The 16,640-nt window shown below is 43.7% G+C and overlaps 1 long non-coding RNA gene across 2 annotated transcripts in view; it reads right to left on the bottom strand.

Annotated features, from left to right (window-relative positions):
* The window catches only part of LOC139701695 (uncharacterized), an 83,985-nt gene that overhangs the window by 2,470 nt on the left and 64,875 nt on the right, over positions 1-16,640 (bottom strand). The window contains exon 3 of one of the 2 annotated variants that reach the window (XR_011704221.1): positions 4,428-4,758. This is a non-coding gene — a long non-coding RNA (uncharacterized lncRNA). Of the gene's footprint in view, positions 1-3,971; positions 4,759-16,640 lie in introns of those variants that run through there. The other variant, XR_011704219.1, reaches the window with a different exon arrangement.

The raw sequence follows: 16,640 nt of genomic DNA on the forward strand, positions 1-16,640 counted from the left end.
ATATTCAAAGTTGAACATATAATTTTTCTATTGTGTATACTCTCCATTATTTGGGCATATTTAAAAAGAAGAGGAAAATCTAGACGTTCCAGATAAAGCAAAAGCGAATGACGTGTTCATCAGGAAATCTATCTGAAAATCATAGTTGAATAAAATTCTCCAACAGAAAGGAATTGATAAAAGAATTAATCTTGAAAGATCAGGAAGAAAGGAAGAACAATAATAAGAGTAGAAACTTGGATAAATAAAATATATTTCCTCCTCCTTTTGCATTTCTTCATTTATGTTGACAACCAAAGCAAAAAAGTTGAAGTTTTTTAATGTCATTCTAAGTTTATGTGAAGGAAATATTTAAGGCAATTATATTACTAATGGGGAAAGGCAAAGGAGGGTACAGAGTGTTGGGTTTCTTCACTCAAAATGGTAAAATTGTGACACCTGATGAAAAAGTGCATGTGTGTGCACACGCGCACGCGCGCGCGCGCACACACACACACACACACCAGGAAGAATATTAGCAAGGATTCAGGTGAGCTCAACTGCAACATAAGCCAGCAGAATTCAGCTGGCATTCCTAGAGCACTCACCCCTGCCGGCTTAAAAGAAAAGCATTTAGGTCCTTTTCAAACACCTCCAGAACAGAGACCAAGGTGGACCATATCCTGGTCCATGAAAACAACTAATGTGTTTTATAAAGTGAAACCATACGGTGTTCTCTGCTCACAATAGGATCAAACCAGAAACCTATAAAAGTAAATGAGGAAAGTCTTCGACAGGGTTAGAAACTAAGCAACACGCTTATACATAATTTGTGGGTCAAAGAGGAAGTCTCAAAGGAAATAATAAAAATATTTTGAGCTGAATGAAAAATGATACAACGTATCACAATTTATAGTACACAGCTAAGGCAGTGCCCAGAGGGGAATTTATAGCAGTAAAGGTTTGCAGTGGAAAAGAGCAAGGTCTTCAATCAATAAATCCAAACTCCTACCTCAACCCAGAAAGAGAAGAAAGATTAAAATATGCCTAAAGCATGCTTAAGTAGGGAAATATTAAATATAAGAGCAGAAGACAGTGAAATTTAAAATGGAAATCAAGAAAACTAATGAAACAAAAGAACAGGTTCTTTGAAAATGAAATCAATAATCTCTAGTAAGTCTGACAAAGGAAGAGAGAGAGAAAGGGAGAGCGCACAAGAGGTTGTAAAGGTTGTAAATTACTGCATTGGGAACAGGAGGGGTCCCGTCACCACAGCACCTACAGGCATCAGAAGGCTACTCAGTGAACACCACACACGACCCCTGACGTTGGCGACTTAGCTGAGGCCCAAGGATTTCTTACAAGACACCCACGACTACAACCCACCCCAAATGAACCACAGGGTTTGCACAGCGCCCTAAAGCAGACACTGAAAGGTTCAGAGATGCAGGGAAAAGACAGCACGTGGCAGGGCACACCCCAGGGACCGAGGCTGGTGCTCTGCCTGTGGCATTGGACTGGGGTTGTTGCCACAAGTTCCCTCTGAGAAACGCTGAGTGAGTGGGGAACACGGGAAAGCCCTTTGCATTTCTTACAACTGCATGAGAAGCTACGATTATTTCAGAATTAAAACGTTTAAGAAATACGTGGATGAAAATTTAAGGACGATTTTGAGATAAATATCCAAGAAAGATTTTTAAAATAAAACATAAAAACTGACTTGGCTTTATATAAAATTCTACTCTACACTTACATTAAAGTACACCAAGAAATCTGCAGGAGTTTACCTTTGTAAATCACCATACAAAATATGACATATAGTGTGAGACAACAAAGTGTATCAAAGTGATACCAACTCACTTAATGACACAGAAAAACAAAAATAATAACAATAATAATAATAACAACAACAACAACACGGCATTCACGATAACCAGCCTCCAGCGAATATTTACAAGTCATGCACAAATGCATACTTTTTCCATAAACAGAAAAAATAGAAATACAGATATGACAGACAGGAGGCCACCATCTAAGAAACTAAAAAGCTACTATACTTTTATTCCATATGTTCACAAAAGTAGAAAAAAAACACCCAATGATGAGCAGGATCGTGAAAAATATTTTTTCTTAAAAGACCAAAATGAATCTCACAGAAAGAATTCAAATTAAATAAAAAATAAATGCACTTGGATTAAGAGCTGATTAGACATTGTATAAGGAAAGATAAGTGAATTTAAAGAAATAATCGAAGAAGCCATTCAAAATAAATGACGGGAAAAAATAAAACATATTTTCAGTGACCTCTGGGACAATGTCAGGTGTTCTAGCACTGATATAACTGGAGCATCGGAAGACACAAAAAAAATGATATAAAATATATTTACAGGAATAAAGACAAAGATTTTTTAACCAAAGTTGATAAATATTATAAATCTGAAAATTCCAAAAGCTTAACTTACCCAAGCAAGAGTAACGTGAAGGAAAGCATGCAAAGTCACACATTTTGGAAACAAATAAAAAGAGGAAAATGTTAAAAACAACCAGAAAAAAGATACAATAAAAAAGAGAGAAAAAAATTATCAATTATAACAAACATGTCACCAGAAACTATGCAAGCCAGAAGACAATGGAAAATCACATTCAAAATACTGAAAATTTTTCAATCTAGAAATCTTTATCCAACAAAAATGAGTTAGAAAAGTGGACATAAAATAAAGATAATTTTACTGGGCAGAGTAGCAGATAATCCTGAGTACTCAGGAGGCTGAGTCAAGAGAATCACAAGGTAGAGGCCAGTCTTGGGAACTTTGAGAGACCCTATCTCAAAATAAAAATAAAAGAGAACTGGAAATATATGTAGTGGTAAAATGGGCTCAATACTCATACTGGAAAACTAAAAATTAAAGTAATTGGAAGTAAGTGGAATGGTTAATGAATACCAAAGTAGTAACAAAATGTTATCAAAGTTGAATGGGAACAAAAAATAATAAAGTGCCTAGAAAAATTCAAAATGTTTAGGCATGTAATAAAAATGCTTGCATGTACATAAAGCCAAATTATACAGGACTGCAATAAGAAATAGGCATATCTATAATTATAGTTGGAGATGCCAACACTCCCTTTTAGTAATTCATAAAACAATTAAAAGAAAATCAATGGACATATAGAAGACTGAACAAAACTATCACCCTTGAACTAATCTATATCCATATCCAACGATAGTGTGGTACAAATTCTGAGGTGCACATGGGACAAAAGATAGATTATATGATGAGCTGTAAAATAAGTCTCAAAAAAATTGAAGTCATATAGAGTAACTTCTGACACCACAATGAAATTCAACTAGAAATTAATAATAGAGAGATACCTAGAAAATCCCAAAATATTTGGAAACTATATTACATACTTTCAAATAAGCAAGGATCAAAGAAGAAATTAATGGAGAAGTTGAGGAGTATTTTAAATTGAATGAAAATTAAAGCAAACATTTTCAAATTTCTGGATTGTATGTAAAGTAGTGATAAATAAAACTTTATAAAAGAAGGGCAGAGGGTCTTAAATAACCTCAACTTCTACTTCCAGAAACCTGAAAAAGAAGGAGTCAACTTAGCAAAATAATAAAAAAAAATTAAAGCAAAAATCAATAAAATTAAAGGACAAAAGAAGAAAATCAGAGAAATTAAAAGCTAGTTTTATGAAGTTACTAATAAAAATGATAAATCCCTACCCAGACTGACCAGGAAATAAAGAGAGAATGCACAGGATCTCAATACCAGGAGTGACAGAGGAGCCTCACTACAGATTCTCCAGATGGGGAAAAGATAATAAGGAAATAGTGTGAACCACACCAAGACAATAAATTCAGCAACTTAGAGGAAGCAGACAAGTTTCCTGAAAGATAAAAATCAGAAATACTGAAAAGAGAAGAAGCAGAATTTTTGAAATATTTATAAATCCTTCATCCCTCCATTTAATATTATTATTAAAAATATTGTCAGTTCTATACAAACTCAATTTGAAAAACCAAGGTTTGCATCTCATTTTAAGAGACCAGAATTACTGCAATAACAAAACTAGACAAAGGTACTAATAATAATTATTGAAAGACCTGGATCCATGCAACTTTCCAGAGTTTTCCTGAGATTAATCACTTCCTCCTAGTTGCATTTACAAATTCCTGTTGTTTGTTACAAACTCCTGTTCACACATCTGTCCTGGGTGGAGGATTACAGGATAGTTGCCATAGTCCTTGGGCGGAGGGGCCACAGCCAAGAGTCCAGCATTCTTTTGATGTGCAGTCAAAGTCAAAGCACACCTAGGAATTATCTCCTTTGCACACTCTGTCTCCCTCTTCCTCACTCCCAGGCCCCCACCCTCTGTCTCTTAGTCATGACTGCAGGGAAACTAATCTTGAGTGTAGTGGAAGGAATGCACTGCTTCATTACCTCATCGTCTTATCCCCATCACTAAAAGACCATCAGTATTTCCCTCTGTTTATTGTTTTGTGTTATAACCCTCCGCCTTCAATGTTGATTCCAGCTCCCTTCCACTCTGCGTGAGCTTTCACATTTCAAGATGCATTCTTTTATGTCTTTTCATGAAATCTCCAATTTCAGGGCAGTCCTTCCAAGGGTGATGCTCTGAAGGAGGTCCTTGAAATCTGAGTGTGGCCGGATGGAGAGGTCCAGCGGTTGGGAGGATGACCCTCAGAGCCTGGGGCTAGCATTGCCCTGGATCCAGGCAGAGGTCTCCAAGACTCAGGTCTACTCCTAGGGTCTACAAATAAAAAGAAAATAGAGTTAGTATTTCCCTTAAAAGGTTGTTGAGAGATCAAATGAGACCAAAAAACATGTGCAGAGGTGGTTTAGTGAATGATAAGATGATGGACGCATGCCAGGGGCTGTGACAGTGTTTTAACAGAGTGCTGCTCATGCACACAGAAGCTGCATGAATAACAGGAATGAGGATTTGGGATGACATTTCTATAGTTCATGTCCTGGTTTGACACATACTCACAAGGAGCCAGTGCATATTCTTGGTCTCGGTTTCCTCATCTGTAAAGTGGAAATAATAACAGTATTCCTAGTATGGGATTAAGTGGGCTGATCTATGAAGCCTTTACAGAGTGTTTGCCACACATTTTCCCCTGTGTCCCATCCTATAGGTGTCCCATGGATAGGACGTGAGCTATAACTTATTTTGTGGACACTGGTGGCTCCCTAGGTTAAGACCTGAGGCAACACCACCTCCCAAGTGTCCATGGTGTAGTAGACGTTACTGAGAAACCTCAGACATCGCACAGTGCTAAAAATGGGTGGAAATTAAAGGACTCCTAGTCCAAACCCCTGATTTTATAAATGGGAAAGTTTATTTTATTCTATAAAACAACCAATACAAGAGGAAAGTGCTTAAAGTACCATTCCCCTATTATTTCAACCAGGAGCAAGACAGACACTTTTAAGTACTGGAACTTTCTTCTATACATAATCATCAAACAGGATGTTTATATCCAAGATAAACAAGGTATTTCTGTTTTTGAAGAAGGAGAGAAAAATATTCAGTGACCACTGTCCACCTGAGGGTGGACATACTGCCCCAAGGCAGCTGGTCTTTCCACGTGGTGATGCACCCACCTTCTTCCTCCTCGAACGTAATGGGCTTCGTAGTGGCGGAGGACCCTAGTCTTGCAGGTTCTTAAGCATGACTATAACTTGTGTTTAGACCTTGCTAAAACCTCTGTCTTCCTGAGTGAGTCCCTATCAACACAGAAAAGAAGCAACAGCAATCCTGACCCTGTAATTCTGCCTGCTGCAATTTCCCGCTTCTTCATTTGGACATTTTCACTGTGATCTGGGATTCTGCATTTGGGCATCCTTTGAGGATTGGGAAGAAGTTGGATTCCTCCATAAGGAATTTTCACTCCATTCTACAAGGTGCCCTTGGGCACTGTGAGTCAAAGATGCCTCTACTTAAATTTCTGTCTTCAGTTCTTCTGGGGCACCCAGGAGGGATGGATTTAGGGCTACAAGCTCGCATGGAGGCTGGTGTGTGGTTCCTGGTTCACCACCGTAAATCCCTCTCCTGCCTCTTGTGCGGTGCTACATTCAGGACAGGCGGTTCTTCTTGGACTCTGGGATGTAGGAGGAGGGGGTCTATTTTGGTTCATCTATATAATTGTGAATGCATGCTCTTTTAAGGGTTGCAGAGCTATGAGAGAAGAAATTCCTTTTATATCTCATCTTGATGGGCCCAGGCCTGGCCTCCCATTCTCAGTGTCCCAGGTCATGAAAATGATAGTTCCAACAACTGGATCACCAGATACCCTCAGGGAAGGATCCAGCCACAGAACTTACCCACCAACATGTTCCCCTTGATTACTTTTGTAGACAAAAACCAGCTTACTTCCCTACCAGCTCATCTGTGCACTTAAGAAGCTGTGTTTTTAAATTAATTTTTGGTGATGATATTTAGATGTTTTTAAGAGGAAGGTCCGTCTAGGTATAGCCCATCGTTTTATCAGTATTCTGAAATACAGCTTTCCCATGATAATTAATTCCGAATGTTCTGTCGCTTCAGTTCCTCTTTGTTTTGCAGTGTTGGGTTATTTTCAGGTGGAGAGGAGTTCTTCTTGCCCTCGATTGTTCTGTCAGTGACCGTTCGTCTGTGGTGCAGAGATCCACGGCTGAGCACCGGGAACTCGGAGGACTCTGTTCCTGCCTTCTTCTCCTGCGTCTCCTTTTCCCTGTTCTTCTTCTCAAGATCCCTGGTCGTCTCCTGTCTGCCTGCAGTCTATTCGCTCATGGTTCTAGTTTTAGTTTTTTCTGGAAGGGCTATTTCAGAGCACAGCCCCTGAGTTCCTGAGGGCCTGGGGAGACCCGTCTGCAGCCCTTCCACTTGGAGAAGAGCGAGGCCGCCTTGTACTTCCACCCTGAGCACCTTGTGAACGCAGTTCCACTGACTCTCACACCTGAGGGCTGTGTAAAGGCCTGAGGCTACCCTGCCTTCCTCCCCACTGGGGTAACTCGGCTTTCCCCGAGTGCCACAGATGAGAGTTGTTTACTTCTGAATTTGTTTCTTCTGAGACATGGAATCCTGTTTCAATCCATGGATTCCAATCTTTCCTTTGAATAAAAATTCAGAAATTTAAAAATATGTTAAATTTTCCTTCCTCTTCTCTGGGCCCTTTTGTGAGGACAGGCTCGGCCCTTATCCATCCTCACCCTCCACGACTGCTTCCCCGCCTCCTGGTAACGTGGCTTCTGTTCCTTTTGCTCTTCCCTGTCTCGCTGTGCCTTCCTCCAGACCTGCTTCGCACACCCCACTGTGTGTCTCACCCTCTTGACCTTCTTGTAGAGAAGTTCAGTAAGGATTTGTATTTTCATTTTATATAACATGTGATTTCTTTTTTCTCTTATTATCTCTGTTTTGAGGTCCCTTTAGTTCTCCTTTGATTTCTTATCTCAGGAAGGTCGCGTTTTTGTTGATATCTTTGAATCCACAGAGAGCCATCGGCTCAGCTGTTGGTCCCTTAAGCCCCGTGCCCATTTCTCCGGTATACACTTGCTCTGATCCCTTTCGTACCCTGATTCTCCACTGTGCTGGGGGCAGATGCACTTGTTAGGTCCTCCCTTTGGATGACTGGCGTTTTTGAATGAATCACCTATTCTCAGAAAATGTTAGAGGGGCAGGTGATTGATGGATTCTGGCAGAAGCCTGAACTTCAGTCCATTACCCCTAAGCACCTCCTCAGCACCCTGCCCACCAGAGGCATGGCCTTGGCTGGCCCACACGCCCTGGGTTCTCTGCCCAGCTCCCTTCACAGAGGCTCGGGCTGTGCAGCTCCTTGGCCACTCACTTCCTTCTTCCTCCCACTTCACAGCCAAAGGGACGGCAGCACCCTAAAGGCCACCAAGGCACCCAGATCTTGTCCGTCAGCATTTTCCACCTGCTCTGGGGAATTCGTCCCTTCGTCCACTCTGCCCAGAGTTAGAGATAGATGTGCGCCTCCCTCGGCACCCTTCTTGCCCTGAGTATTACTGCATCACTGACACTTATTTCCTTAAGGAGCTTTGAATGCTCTAGAGAAGTGTTTTTCACAAAATAACAGAAGATACAGACACAGGAAGCACACAACTCACAATGGGTGGAAATTATCAAAATAGTAATGATGACTCTTTCTGAATAGCATAATTAAGGATGATGGTCATTTTTTTATATTTTTAAATTCCCTACAACTGCTGCACAATGCTTTGTATAACAAGAAAATTGTGATGCAAGTTCTAGGGGACGAGAGGTGTTTTCACCAGCTCCACCACTGGTCTCCCCGCCTGCTCCTGGCTGGGCCTGCTCTGCTGCCTCAGCCCCTGATCCAGCAAGAAGGGTCCAGGTCTCCTTGGAGCACTTCCGGAAAGTCATAGAAGACGAATGAGAACCCCTGGAGCTCTCTGGGGGGCAGAGGACGATCACACCACCCTTATAAGAAACCTTCTGCCCCTCAGATCCGCCCGTCTGCCGCCAGCTCACCTCTGCCTCCCTGGGTGTGCCTCTGAAGGACTCCTCCTTCCACCCAGGCCAAGAATCTATTTCCAGAGAAGAGGACTCACAGCCGCTGGTGCCAGCGCTGCCTCCTTCCAGGGCTCCCAGGTGTCTCTACTGGCCTCACTACCTCCCCAGGGGAGGCCAGAACACTCTGCCAGAGGGCCTACAGAAAGGAGCAGAACAAAGCCAGGAAACAAAACCAGGACTGGGGGCGAGTGTCCCTTCGAAAATAAGTCCCCAGGCTGTTTCAGCCTTGTGAGGAAAAGGGGAGTGGGAGCTGGAAGAATTGGGGGCGTTTGAGAACTGGAGGGATGTTCAAGTACTTAAGCATGGAGTTACAATTCCCTAAAACCACTGTCCTAAGGCACACCCAGAGACAGACTTGCTCAGAACTTCCAGGAGCAGAGGCTGTGCCCGGTGTGGGAAGCACCAGCCATGCCACAGACAGCCAGGTGAGACCTCCAGAAGTCCCCTTGCTTTCCAGACTTGAGTCCACAGCATGAGATTCCTCAGGGCGATCTGCCTGGACTTCCCTGTGTGATCAGATGTCCATAAATATTATATTCAGTCTTTTAACTCTAACAAATTCCACCCACATATTGACTTTCAACACAAAATACCCCATCACAGAACATGGCCCAAGACAAAGATGGCCTCTGAATTTTCTCCAAAGCCTAATTGTAAACAAAAGAGACTGAAATTTTTAAGATGAATGTAGATAGCCAAAATTCCAACTGTTGGATCCCTTCCTGAATTTTCTGTGCGAAAACATCAAGTTTTAAAATAAGAACTACTGTGTATGGATGAAAAAAAAAAAAAAACTTTCACAGTGCACCTCATGTCATTAGATTAATTTGCTATGCACCTCAGGCAATTATGTGAGTGGCAAAGCTATTCTTCCAGACCTTGTCCCCTCACAGGCACTGTAATTAGAGGAGGCCTACGTCCCAGCAGACAAAACCTCTGCAGACCGCAGGGCTGAGCCCATTACGCTTAGCCCTGCACCTCCGACTCTCCGTGTGTGCCGAGGACCAGGCAAATGTGCACTCTGAAAATTAACACAGCCAGAAAGGAAACGTCCCACAGGGTGAATCAATACGAGCAGAGGATAATGGGATTCCTGTTCAGGCAGCTGTGTCCTGCCCCTCCCATCAGCACCTGTCAGCAGTGCAGTCAGGCCCGGTCAATGGGCAACTGCCTGGCAGCTCAATCCTCAGGCTGATCATTAGCGCCAGGCGGCGCCCAGGCACCCCACGCTGCCAAATAGTGTCCTTTTCTTCTTAAATGCAGATAAACAATGACTTCTCCTAGAATAGCTGGCACAGACCTTGTTAATCTTTCTTGTTTCTCTTCTGTTGTGCCTTTGCACAGTGTGTAAGAAGAGATCGACTTGAAGGTAGAAATTAGGTTTTTCAAGTTAATTTCAGGACGTGCTCGGCTCAGAGGCTGAGAAGGCATTGAAGCTGGCCCCAGTCACTCAGAGGTGATCATAGGGTGGAGGTAACACTGCACTGACCGCGCCAGCTGCTGGGTGATCAATACAACCCCCCCTCCGGAGCTTTTAAAAAACCATTTGCTGAAAAGAGGGCTGACCAGGTTCACGCGGTTGAAATCTCCTGCTCTGTCCCTTTCCCTCTTCTCTCCTTCCCTTCCTCCCTGGTGCCCACCCGCCTCCCGCCCTCCCTTCCTTGGTTGAAGTGAAGAGCTATCAAGAGAAAAACTGAACATTTGAAATTTTCATGAACAATCCAGAAAAGTGACCGGACATCTTTTAACAGTGCTTCAGTTCATGGGTAGAGTTATGAGAGTGTGTGGTCAAATGTGTGGAGGACCCACGGGAGTCTGGGGCCAGCAGGTCAGCCACGACTACTAGCCACTGGGTCAAGAGGCTTCACAGATGCCCGTCTGGGAAAGGGCCAAGAATTCCGTCAGAGATGCATATTGTTAAACTGAGAAGTTTGGCCTTAGTCTGTTTCCATACTTGGAGGGTAAAATTTGACCTAAAACTGCCTGCATATGTATCGAACTGCAACCTAACTGTGTATGCAAACAAATTACACCCTAACTAACAGTATATTCTTGTAGCAGAGAGCTGCATCTCAGCCAATCACAGCAAACTGAGACTTACCCAATCACAAGCTGCCAGCAGATCACACCATGCTCAAATAAATACACTGATTGCAGCCAATCAGGTTGATTCAGGGCGACACTTCCTTCTCTCTGCATATAAATACAGGCTTACATGTGGTGGGTTGCAACATTCCTGACCATCTTTGGTCTTTAATCACAGCCCTGTTTCAGAACCTTTTCTCTTGCTCTAGTAAACTTTGTTAAATTTAACTCATCTTAGATTTTTCTTTAGCAATAATAAACAATAATTTTAACCAATTGTGTAAGTGGGGAAAAAATCAAAATGCATTGCACAGTGATTATTTAATCACTTCCTGCCTCATACATTCACTCCTTCTACCAATCACAAATACCTATTGAGTGTCTACTTAGTGCCAGATACCTGCAGGCAAAAGGAAGTCACACAACTTAGTTGGGGTAATCAGCTTGAGGAAGGGAAAGAAAGGGAAGGCATCTTCACTAAGTCTGGTGATTTCTAAAGCACCCGAGAGACCAGAGACCAACAATCCTCAAATTTACTTACAGACAATGTGAATAAGTTCCAGATCCAACCCCCGTTTGCAGTGAAAAGTTTTGCTTCTGGAGCATCTAGAATGAAAAAGTAATCCATGTGCACTCTAGAAAGTGTACATAAAAAAATTTTAAAATGGCATTGTGGGTAATCACCATCCAGAATTTGGGGTATATGTCTTCCCTGCTCCTGTGTGAATGGGTATGTGTGTGTTTTCTTGCCCACTTATCTTGAACCATGTAGCATTTTGAACCACATGATTTGTTGGTATCAATTTCATTTCAACATATCAAATAGCAATTTCATATGACTTAGTCCCATATTTTAGATAGATTTATGAAAATGAGATGATAGTATATACATTTATATCCTGATTTTTATCATTTAACCATACAGCATAAAGCCTCCTGACATTAAATAGTTTAATAATTAAATAAACTAAACAAAAAATAATTTCCAATTGTTCACCATTTCCATACACATATGCTGGATAAATTCTCAATTATAGCAGATTACTTAAAGAAATTTTTTTCACATTTTCATACTGTTGTGAAAAAAATCCACATCCCAAGCTTCTTCCAGCCATGTCTTTGATGCTTTGAAGTAGAACATGAAAGATGTGTTCTTCAACGCAAGGGCGAACATTTCCACTTAGTGTTTGGTAAATTAAGCTAGATTTTTGAATAACGCCTATAAATCAAAGACCATAGTGTGTACTCTCGACCCTGGCCTCCCACAAAATTAGCTTTTGTAATCAACAGCTTGCACTGCCTAAATATTTACCTTTTTCCATCACTAAGACACATGCTGCAATCTATTTGTTGACATCTTCTTCCTGATTTAATAATGTCCTTTCACTTGGGGACACCTACATTGCAACAGCCTCAGCACTTTAACCCCTGACAGAACCATTGAACATGTAAGCTAAATATCTGTCCCCAGCTACCTGAGTTGGGGGCTGTCTTCATGAATAAGGTCAGGAAAAGATGAGGTTCGCACAGAGAAAAAAAAAATGAGAAAAAAATCTAGACAATATTTCTGGGATCAATCCTTTGAAAATCTGAAATAAAACAAATGCTTACATTTCATGAAGGCAAAAGTTTTAGCAGGTTAGGAAGGGAGAAATTCTACAAAGGGAACGCATCTCAGCATTCCCCAGGAAATCTCGCATGGAGATGAATCGCCAGCTGCCCATATGCTCTGCCATATTTCACCAAGCACGTGACGGAAAGCAACTGAGAAAACACCCGCAGCGCCACGCCATGCCCCACCCAGCTCTGTCCACTTTGAAAATGGTGGAAATGGGCAGATTTCATGGACTTGCAATGAAATGATTAATGATCAAATGATTAAATATAAAACATGAAATTCTTTCAAGAAATTTTAATTTCAAGGAACCACAGAGAATAAAGATTCTCCAAAAAAAAATTGTTTTGCCTTAATTTATTTTGGTTCTAATTTGAATTTAAAGGATTTATTTGCTGAATTAAATTCAACTTACACGTTCCTCTAAGAGGAGAAATTTTAACCCATAGCCTGGAATATCTGCAGCAAGTATAATATGCAATTTCTCACCCTCTGAATGTCATTCTCCCAATTTTCCACACAGGTTTCCTTCATAAACTTTCAAGTTTGCTTTTGTGCTCTTCCTATGTCTCATCCAGAAGTGGGAGTAAGAATCAGCTGTTTGTAAACAGAAGGCAGCAGCTGAGAGAGAATTATAATATTTTTCACTTTGTTAATATACTGCAATTGAAATTTCAGAGAGCTTTGCAAATATGCCAGTGTTATTTGCCTCGTTTTTAGGAGGAAGAACACCCCAGGACACAGCTCATCCAAGGTGGTAAAGCAGTTGTAAAATCAATAGTAGAATCAGAAAGTCCTGAGCCGTCTTTGCAGCCCACTAGATCATTGCATCCTGTACACCATGCCAAGTCAAGAGATGACATTGTCAGGGCGACTCGCTGTCAAAACAACACATGCATAAAGCATTTGAGAGAGCATAGAAGTCATTGCTGGTCCTGGGGAGAGCCGCTTGTTGTCCATGAGATGATGGATCACATATTCACAGCTGGTGATTAAACAGATCCAAAGATGTAGCTGTAGCCACCTTTCACCATCATTCCAAAAAGAGTAATAACCGGGGGTTACCAGGAACAAGCCTCCTCCACACGTCCAGCTGCTTCTCCTTCCCACCCTCTCCTAAATGCTTGATTCTAATTATATTTTAAATGTCAAATGCTATTTATTTTGACATTAAAAAATGTCTTCTGAGAGACAAAACAGTGTCTTTCAAAAGAAGCAAACCCAACAGTAAAGTCACAGCTTTGCCAGTCAACACCTATCTCCCCTTTGCATGACGCTGGGGTCAAAGTCCTGTGCAGGAGCAAGAAGTAACACGGGTCTTCAGGGGCGACACCTCAGTACAAGGGCTGAGATCAGCACACCCAGCATGTACAATGACCGTACAAGTCAGCATGCAGACTCCCGAGCATATCCTGGGAAACCAGGACAGGGTGGACCCATTCTGTTTTTCAACTGATATGTCGATCAATAAAGCACAAAGACAGTAGGCTCTATAGGACAGTTTCATCTCTTGAACCAAATGCAGCCCACCTTCAGTCTTTGTCAATGAAGTTTTATTGACAGCCAGTCTCCCCCCTTTGTTTACAGACTGTCCCTAGGCTGCTTTCCAGCCCCTGAATGGTCCAGTAGTGGAGAGAGTGGTCTTCCGTCCCACCAGAGCGGAACATTTACAATCTGTCCATTACAGAGCATTTCCGAACCCTGGTTTCATCTATAAAATGTTTTAGCCAATAGACCATCCTAGAGGATTACCAGGAGAGGGTAAACAGGCAGCTCTTCAGGGCAGCTGCAGGACAGCAGACCCCAGGGCTCCTACTGAGGAGGGAGCCAGCCTGGGCGGTATACAGGGCCACCTGTGGCCGGGCGAGAGGACAGGTGCAGGCAGAAGACAAAAACAGAGAGGAGAGCCACCAGGAAAGGGGGAAGAGAGGAGGCTAGACCCCTCAAGAGGACTTTCCAGTGGGGCACAGCCCGTCAGTGACCTTCCACCTCTGTGCCCTTCTCTGTCTGCCTGCTGAGTCCCAGGACTTGGCTCAGGGCTGCTCAGGTGACCCTGTCAGGTGTTCCAAAGTGAGGTGAGGACGGAAACCTGTCCAAATGTGACAATTAGGGAACCAGGAGCAGGTACCAGGAGGGGCTGTACACACATCCACATGGGCAGACGGTGAGAAGAGAAAATGATCTGTTTAGAAAGACTGCTCAGGTTTTTGAAAGAAAGAAAATGAGAGAAGAAGGTTCTACTCTGAGGAGGAGGCTTTTGAAAAGGAAGGTTTGTCTTGTTTTGTTTAAGGATTTAAATGTGTTTTCAGGAAGAGGGCGGTGAGGAATCAGACAAGATCAGGAGGGGGAATTCAGAAGACCCGAACCCGAACCAGGTGGTGGAGCAGGAAGTGAGAGCAAGGACCGGTCAGGAGCTGGCAGAGGCTGTACCCACGGCAGGAGGGGACCCATGGTAGATACCATGCCCTAGGACTCATTGTGATGCTTGACCTGCTAACGGAATGGAAAGGCAGTAGCCAGTGTGGCTGCAGGGCCAGCCACGAGCCCAGGTCTTAGTAGTAGTGGAGTGTCTGGGTCCACTGACACACCTCAGGAGTCACTGCTGCCCGCGCTCTACATTCTACTTCCTGGGGTTCCATCTGAAGCCACCTAAGGTACCCCACGCTGTCATCAAAGCAGCCGTATACATGTGAGCAAATATTGCACTAGCCTTTTAAAGACACTTTAGCTCTTACACCAGCCCAACAACTTCACACCTGTATTCAGGAGAGATGAGGCGCACACATGGCATTGAATGAAAGGTGGAAGGCTGGAAATGAAGAGAACAATTTGTCGGGAGGAAGCGCGTTCGGCTGCTGACACTGACTCACTGTTTACAATAGAGCTCGTTCAGGAAGCCTTCAATGATTCCAACAGAAAACAAAATCAAGAAATTACTTTGTCAAAATGTGCAAATTTAACCTCCAGGGATTTGGGGAGGGGGCGGCGGGAGCAGTTCTGTAATTACAAGTCGCACGGAGGTACTTCATTCTTGGCAGTGACAGGGCTGTGCAAATTGAAAAGTATGTAGTGACAGTTGGTGGCAGAAATCCTAGAGAAAATGGAGCCTGCCAGGTACCGATCCATGCATGACAAGATCATCACAGATGCACGGATGACTCCTACTTCCCCCTTCAATTGAGTGCTGGTTCCACAATAGGCGAGTTTTAGAGGTTATGGATGAAGCTGCCATTGCACATGGTCCCAGGTGACAACAGCAATGTCTTTTTTTTTTTTTCCTTTATTTTCTCACTTCTCTCCAATCACAGATCCAGAAGGAGGATGAAACCCTTTGGAGGTTCAAACATCATTTTGGGCTTTTGAGCGCTGCATAGAATTGAACTCTCCTAGGTTTGAAATTAATAATGAGAAATAAAACAAAAATTCATGTGGCACAGGTTAAGTATTAGGTTAGCAACAAATATTGCCTGTGAGCGCTTGTTCCAAGTACAGGCCAGGCTGAGCCGTTCCATGTTCAGCCGTTATCAGGCACGGTGCTAGTTCTCGGGGGCTGCCATGGCTCAGTTCCACAACCTGGTGGCTCACCCAGCAGAAACCTATCACCTCAGGGTTCTGGAGGCCCAGAGTTTGAAACCCAGTGAGGGCAGGGCCGGTTCCTTCTGAGCCTGAGGGAGAGCCTATGCAGGCCTCTGCCAGCTCCAGCGGTTTGCTGTGACCCTCGGCCAGGAGCGGCATCATGCTGACCTCTGCCTTCCTGCTCTCAGGGCACCCTCCTGTGAGTGTGGCTGTCTGTGCCCAAGCTGCCCCTTACAGTCCCAGTCATGCGGGAGTGGCCCCCACAACCTCATCCCTGTTGACCTCTGCCAGGACCCAACTCCGTGGCCTCCCGAGGGGCAGGGTTGGGGACCTCGCAGGCTGTTTGCTCTCCCATTTGTCTTAGTGCTGTCTGTCTGGGGGTTGAGGACATATCTGACCATAATGGCCTCTAACCCAGAACATGGTGTCATGCCAGGTGCCAGGTGGACCGTGGTGAGCGAGGGAGCCTGTCCTCACCGTTCAGAATCGGGGGAAGAGCCGGGGCTTAGCGGACGCCGAGGCACCATCCCCTCCCTGGAGCGTGGTCTGCGGTGTCTGAGGGGAGCAGCAGGCCCTGCTGCTGCAGGGTGTAGTGCTGGGCCCAGGCCCTCCAGGGTCAGCGCGTGGCCCCAGGAGGGCGTGTGGAGCCAGCAGGGCCTCCAGCCTGGGGGTGCGCGGCAGGCGGGAGCGGCCAGGCGGAGGGGGTGGGCCTTGGCAGCGGAAGGAGTGGAAAACTGCTGGAGCATATGTCTCGGGGATGCATCGTGAAAAACGAGAAAGGAACTTCGCATCTCCGCTGACTGCTCTCTTATCTCCC

This window comes from Marmota flaviventris, chromosome 14 (genome assembly GCF_047511675.1).
Source record: "Marmota flaviventris isolate mMarFla1 chromosome 14, mMarFla1.hap1, whole genome shotgun sequence".
Lineage (NCBI taxonomy): Eukaryota > Metazoa > Chordata > Mammalia > Rodentia > Sciuridae > Marmota > Marmota flaviventris.